The following is a 7,456-nucleotide window of genomic DNA, read 5'->3' on the forward strand; positions in this document are numbered from 1 at the left end:
ACTTACCAGAGAGCATTTCGCTAAGAGGCAACTCAACTAAATAGCTACAGTTGTTTGCCAACAGGAGCAACGACAAACTCTACTCAGCGAAAGAGGCAAAGAGATAAAAAAGTTCTACTAAGCTAGATCAGGAAGTAACTAAGTAACTGAGGTTTCTAGTGGACAAGCTGCTAGCGGTGTTACTAACGATATATGAACAAGTAGATCGATCGGGGGGACTTCTCTGTTTTTGCTTCACCAGCTTTTGCTGCCACATTAATAGTTGTGTTACATTCTGCTGGTGTGGTAGACGCTCTGTCGACAGGCACTTGTTGGTGTGTCACAATGTTTTTTATCCTTCATCTGAGAATGCTCTCACAGCTGGGAGTGTCTCGCACACAGTATCCATACTAAAATATTAATAGCCAGATTTTTCCCCCCACGTCAGCAGGTTGTAATTCGACTCCTGCTTTAGGAAATGAAGTTTCTGGCGACGGATCTCCCGGTTGAACGTCGGTCCCTAGGTTCCTCCTCATCTTGCTCCTTTGGGTGTCCCGGGAGACAGCGGGTTGGGGAAAGTGTTGTGGAGAGAGACGGTGCTCCTCCTTGGCCTGGTAAAGATTGGGGGTGCCGACGCACAGCGGGACAGGTGTTCTAAGCTACACACAGGGGAGTCTCACCAGACTGCAGAGCCTGGCCTACATCCATCTCTGTACCTGGGGAGATAAATGGAAAAATGTGACCCAAACAGTCCAACATCACAGCCATGGCAGGGACGTGCTCTAACAATGGGGAGAGGGGAGGGTTCCCCATATCATTATTAAGAAATGAGGCATACACTGCAATTAATTCTAACCCTAAATGAATGTCTAGTGCTTCCAGCATACCTCTCTGTGCCAATAGAAATAGATTAATAGTGCAGAATAGGGGAAATAATCTTATTCGGTACCATGCTGCACTGATATAAAATGGGCTCATTTCTTGATCAACATTTTTTGTCATCTTGCAAACCCTACTTTTTTCTGGCCTTTATTGTATAAAATGGTGTGATCTTTCCACTGCCCTTTGTCTTGGAAGAAAAATTAATTCTCATTTGCATTACCACGTCTAAATGTCAGCCACCGATATTTTGTTAGACATTAGTAAAGCTGGCAGCGAGAGGCGCTGGATAATTGCACTCAGCCTAGCAGAGGGATTTACATAATTTCAGATAGCAATTAAAGAATCCTTGGGAATTTTCATCCTGGCCTCTCTCTCCAGCTCACTCCTACAGCAGTACAAAAGAAGCATTCGTTTACATTAAGCTCCATGCTCCTTGCGGTTCATTTGCATGAAATTAAAGGTTTTCATGATCTTGAACAGCAGGGTAACATTTAAAATGCTGTTTTAAAGCCCTCACCTTGGAATAATGAAACGCTTCAGTTTTTTTTAGAAGGCAGTGGGAGTTCACTAACTGCCTGTCCACAGTAAAACTTTTTCATTTTCTATTCACTCATTCAATATTGTATGATAATGATTTTAATTAATTTAAAATACCACTTTTTTTCCTCCCCCTCTTTTCCAAGGTCCCCTTTCTCTTTGATCTAACCATGTCTACCTCCGCCTCACCTCTCACCCAGCCCTTTAAATATGACACGATGAAAGAAAAAGAGCTTTGAAACGCATCAGAAACATTTCCTCTTACATGAAATAACAACTGAACATACACTAAAACCTACTTCCTGCCTCTTTGCCAGGATAAACCGACGTGGGAACTTCTTCCAGAGCTGTGAAGATAAACCTCTCATGTACAGTATCTTTAATTAGGTCCCTGTGGGTCCCGGTGTTATCTGCCATGCTGATTAGAATGAACATTAACTTGCTTTAGTCCTGAATCTGATACTATACATCCGTGCTTGGTGACAAAAGTGCAAAATCCAATTGGACATATTTTTTTGCAGACAACACATTCCCCTATTTTCTAAGCATATATATATTTATATGAGCTATTAGAATTATTTCTCTCATGCTAGCTGCAGGCAAAGCCACATTGCTTTAAATCCTTCATGCCTTCTTGGTGTGGCCTGGATGACACATTTGATCTGGGTGTGGATCATCAGGATTAGTTAAACCAAAGCCTTCTCTTGGGAGGTCTGTGGCTCAGTAGTCCAATGTGCATAATATTACTGTACTTAACAATATTGTGAGTTTGCCAGCTCTCACTTCTGTGTTTTATCTGTATGCTCTATCCAATAAAACAGAGCTATAATCAAAAAAAAAAAAAGAAGCTTTGTTAAGACAATAAAGCTTTGTCACAGAGCTCAGAAATAAATACAAAGCCTCATCTGAACAATACCCTTCACACTTCTTCCTTGATTCCCCTTCCATCCTTAAAGGCATCACTGAACATTTTCACACTAGTCGTCCCACCGCTGTGAAATAAATTGTGACAGTAACTCAATATGAAGTGAAATAGCTGAGAAAGCCTTGAGTTCACTTGCGCTGACAGTGCTGTTTAATTCCATCTTGTGCCAGCCTGACATTTCTGCTGCCACTAAATATTAAACATGTGTACCCGTTTCATTTGCATCTGGTAATGAGGTGGGAGACAGCAGCCCAACTGGTCAAGCCTCTCTCGCGCGGTAGTGCGTCTGCGCGTCTGCGCTACCTCCAACACAGTCACATGGACAAGGGTGAACCAACAGAAATATTTAGAGTGGAAAGGGGGCTGAGACAGAATGGAATAGGAAAAAAAAAAAGGTGGGGGGTGGTGGGGAATGAAGGATAGAGCACCCTTGTGTGTGTATGCTCTCCAGAATTCAGAAACCAGTTTGGAATGACCCCAGCTATCAAGCAGTGTCTGCTTTGGCTGACATTTCTCCCTGAATCTTTTAAGATGTATCCCTTGCTCCAAAATGCATTAGTGGAGAGAGGAGAAACAGAGGCACAAGAGGAGAGGGTTAAATGTGATTGCTCTAAATGTCATCACATCTTCATAATGCAATATATATTCATGATCTGGCAGTCCAAGGTGGGGGGGGGGGGGGGGGGGGGGCAGACATCACAATTGTGTTCTGTAATTCAAATGTTTTATCCCAATTTTGATTCGCCATACAATTCTGGGCAGACATCTCCAACCTGGGTGTGCATCTGTTTTTTTTTTTTTTGCCTCTATACATTTGGATGCACTGGGATGCTAATATGTTAGACAAGCTAGGTCTACCCAGTGGTGGGCCGTCAGGGCCAGCAAGGCCTTCTCTGCTGGCCTAAACATCATCAGAATATAAATGTAATTTTTATATATCTTTTCCACAAATATGTATTAAATTATTCCCCATAGTCTATTCTCTTCATTTCATAGCTTTCCTCTTGGTTGCGCTGCTTCCAGCCTCAGATGGAGATTTGGAGGTCTGGCCTTTATGTTAGAGCTTTTATCCAATCATATTTCAGCCATCATGTGTTGCCAGGGTCCAAGAGATCTGCCCTGAGGCCTTCAGAAGCAACAGTTCAGGCACCTGTCGCTTAAAGTGAACGGAAACAAAACTGTGGCGTTAACCAATCAGATTTCGAGTTGGGGACACCGGGGCCAGCTAGCAGGCGTACGATAACGTCAGCACGTCCACGTCTTTTGATTTGATACGCACTATTGAGAGGCAGAGCTATGCAGAGCTAGCAAACTTTGAACGAGCTAATTTGTGTAGATTTCTACAAGCTGTTTTTTTTTAACCCACAATGGCTGAAGGAGGAGAAGAGATCAATTTGGTCGCAGATATAATTACAACGCCATTTTCAAGACGAACTGCTGGGAATTCCTGCAATTTACAACTAAATGTTTCGTAAATATTAATATAACTCTGTTGTTAAGGTGATGCAACGCCCGGTTATACTGCGTTTCTGTCTATGTATGTCTAATGTATAGTTTCTAGAGCCATGGCGTCATAATGATGGTATTAAGAGGGGGAATAATTCAGGTAGGACTGTGTAGGACATCACTGAAGGCCTAGGTGTGAAATGCATGGCCCGCCACTGGGTCTACCATCAGCCATATAGCCGTGGCGGAGGAAGTATTCCAGTTAATCAATATATTTTATATTAGCAATGGCTCAAATGAATTGAACGTGATGGGTTGCTCGTAGGTATGAACCCACAGGATCAACTAGAACTAGCTACATGTAGCATTACTCTTATTGCTCTCACATCGTCTGTACACTGGCAGTAAACATTGTGGATCATCAGCAGCTATAGCACCAGAGTTGGTGGAGTCCAAAACAGAGATAACATGAGAATATTGGACTACATTCATCAGGTGGCCAGAAACATGAATGCTAATTAATACAAATGAGCTCCATAACTGAAGGAATTGTTAGCTAACAAGTTAGCATATCAAATGAAAAGTGATAATACTGTATGTCAGTGCTGTGCAGCCCACAAGTGTATTGCATGTATAGCATCACAAGCAAAAGCTCCACATTTAAAAATGTACGCACGTCGTATCAGCAACAAATACTGTACAAGTACTCATTGGTACACTAGGGTTATGTTGTAGCTAGTTGATGTGAAGCTACTTTTAACCTTTGTATATACTTTTGTTTTGTGCATAATATCCTTACATGCAACTGTCAAATCACTATCAGTCAAAAGTACCAATGTAATGGATTAGAAGTATGAAATATATACTCGAGTAAAGTAGGCTACAAGTACATTAAAACACTATTATTATACTAAAGTACAGTGAGTTAATGCAGATGCTTTCCACCACTGGACACCAGGCATATTAAATAAAACACATTTATATGTATTTACTTGTACATTGATGATATATTTAGCTTTTTATTGACTTAACATTAATGTGGGCGACTTAGCAAAGGCTTATTTTTCTATCTGGTGTGTTATACTGATTCTGCATTGTACTTCTCGTTGTTTAGAATAGAGAAACCAGGTCTTCTGATGTTCTTGAAATGAAAGAACAATATTCTCTTTCCTCTGTCAGACTCTCATGACAGTGTAAAGCCATAAGCCCTTTTCAAAAGAAATCAACTCCATGTGTGAGGAAACTTTACACGTTCATTTTACTTGTATGACTTCCTACGCACAGATTTACCTCCCTTGTTTTTCTTTTGTTGCAGCCAGTGTTAAAAGGGAGATGTACTTCTGTCATTGCCCTGTTGGGCACACCGCTCCGCAACAGTTAAAGTTTGGAGACACCCTGCCTCTCTATGAGGGCTTGTATTGCTTTCATAATATGTATCAGAGATGTCGCAGGAAATCAAACCTTGATCAAAACAAAAGCTGACTGTCGAGGAGAAACAGGGAAACATCAAAGAGCTTACAGTAGAAAGGCAGAGGGTGGTGGAAGTTGGGTGTGTGCGCTGGTGGTGGGGGGGCTTCCCACTTCTTGTTAATTCTCTTCATGAGAGCCGTTAAGCACATTCAGCAGTCATGGAGAATTGTGTCCACTCCTGGGCCTCCGGTGGGACTGCGTGTCCTGAGGTTTACTGTTGCTAGCTTGTCATGTCCACGTCAACAGCACTTATCGCCTTCTGTCTGAACGCTGAGACATTTCCCAGGCATTTAGCTGCCTGTTTGTCTTCTCTTGATTTCCCCTCCAAATCTGTCACATATAGTCCTCACCTGACACCTCACGGAGTGCTCCTCTCTCAAAAACTGTCAAAACAGGGAGATCCAACAGGAAGAGATAGCAGCAGGGAGCCGCAGATTGCCAAATGTTATACACTGATCAGGCGCAGAAAATAATGACCTGCGCAGACAAAAACAGTCTAGGATCATTTACTTCATCAACTCGCTGACTGCTATCCAAATAAGAAAAAAATGAAGAGTTTCGCAGTTCATTTGGACACGGAGTTATCAAGTGCTGCTTTATGCTGCTCGCACATTGTGCCGTACGTCAATAACACGGAGTCCAGAGTTTTCACATCACCGAGACTTTCTCTGTCCTTTCTTTCTTTCTTGGAGTAAAAGCACTGGCATGAAAACAATGCACTTCACAGTGAAGGCCTGGCGTAGAATCAAGCGCGTCTCCTTTGTGCATTTTTCTTTTCCTTGCCTTTCTTCCATGGCGAAAAAAACCCCTTCTATTATTTCAATAAGCTCTTGGTTTTAATACAATATTGATCTTAAGGTTGAACTACAGGCCACTGCATTACCAGGATTCTAAAGCCCATCATGGCATGACACTCATGTACTTGTGAAAAATTATACCAATTATGAAATCAACCAACAACTACCTCAAAAAGCAATCAATTGTCACATTGGAAAGCATTTTGTCCCACGATGCTATTGGCTTTGTGGTTACACAGGAGGAGTGGGCGCTGGATGTTTAATGACTTCCAAATACTGATTCCTCTCTTTTTCAAACACTTATTACTATTCACTCTGAGATGGTTTTTGCTCTGAAGCAAGCCTTCGATTATGTTTGATGCTCTATGTTGAGAGACCGTGTGCCAATAAGACAATAGCATTCGCCATTGATTCGCCTTAATGAGCACCGAAGGCTCAACACCACCATGTGCACTTAAAAGCCTGCATTAAGGCTATGAATTATGATAAGTACACTATATACCGGTGCATTAGGAAAGGATATATTCATTCTAATTCTGCAAATGCCACAAAGCAAGCTGAGAAGAGAAAGCCGCTTCTAGAGCCGCTAAAAGCGGGTGGGGGCCAGGGGCTGAGTGCTCGCGGGGTCAAGTGCGAGCCGTGTCTTTGATAGTGGTTTGCCTGCCTGTGTTTCCATATCACGACGTTCAATCATGCAGTGCCCTCATGCAGAAACCTTTAACTCAATGCTCATAAATGCAGGGGAGCAACGCTTACTGTCTGCTGCAGCACCAGCAACCTATGGGGAAGTGTCTGTTGTGGTCAGTGGGTGTTTGTCTTGTGCATAATGCGAGGAAAGATAGTTTTTTCATCTGCCGATAAAAGGTGTCCATTGAAGAAATGCTATCCACAGAGCCCTTCATGGGCTATGAAAAACTACAATTAAGGTCACCTTTATTGTTTCCAATCCGAATCGCCGGTGTGACATCTAAATGACATTTTAATGAAAATTTTAGACAGGTTATTTTGAATGGTTTCCTAAAAGATGCAGAAGGTTGAGCAGTGGTGAATTGCAAGTGTCTTTGGGGGGACGGGGGGGACGGGGTGGCTTGACGGGCGTACGGTATCTGAGCCAAATAAATGAAGTGGAGATGGTAATACAGTGTGTTGTAGCGGAGAGTGACAAGCCCGTTCCTCCCATGAAGCAGCTGAGCTGGCATTAAACAGACGAGACATCCCGTTCAGTCAGTTATCAGCCAGGAATAATGAAGGAACAGGCCGGCAGACCAGGACGAGTCACCCTAGTCAGCCAAGTGAAGAATTTAATTTCGTGCAGGTTTCTCTGCAGCCAAGCATTTCCCCATCGGAGGTCCAACGGTGCTTGGGTGAGCGCGGACAACTCAGTGCACCCGACTCAGAGTCTCTCCGGCACTGACAGAGA

This window comes from Cottoperca gobio, chromosome 9 (genome assembly GCF_900634415.1).
Source record: "Cottoperca gobio chromosome 9, fCotGob3.1, whole genome shotgun sequence".
Classification (NCBI taxonomy): domain Eukaryota; kingdom Metazoa; phylum Chordata; class Actinopteri; order Perciformes; family Bovichtidae; genus Cottoperca; species Cottoperca gobio.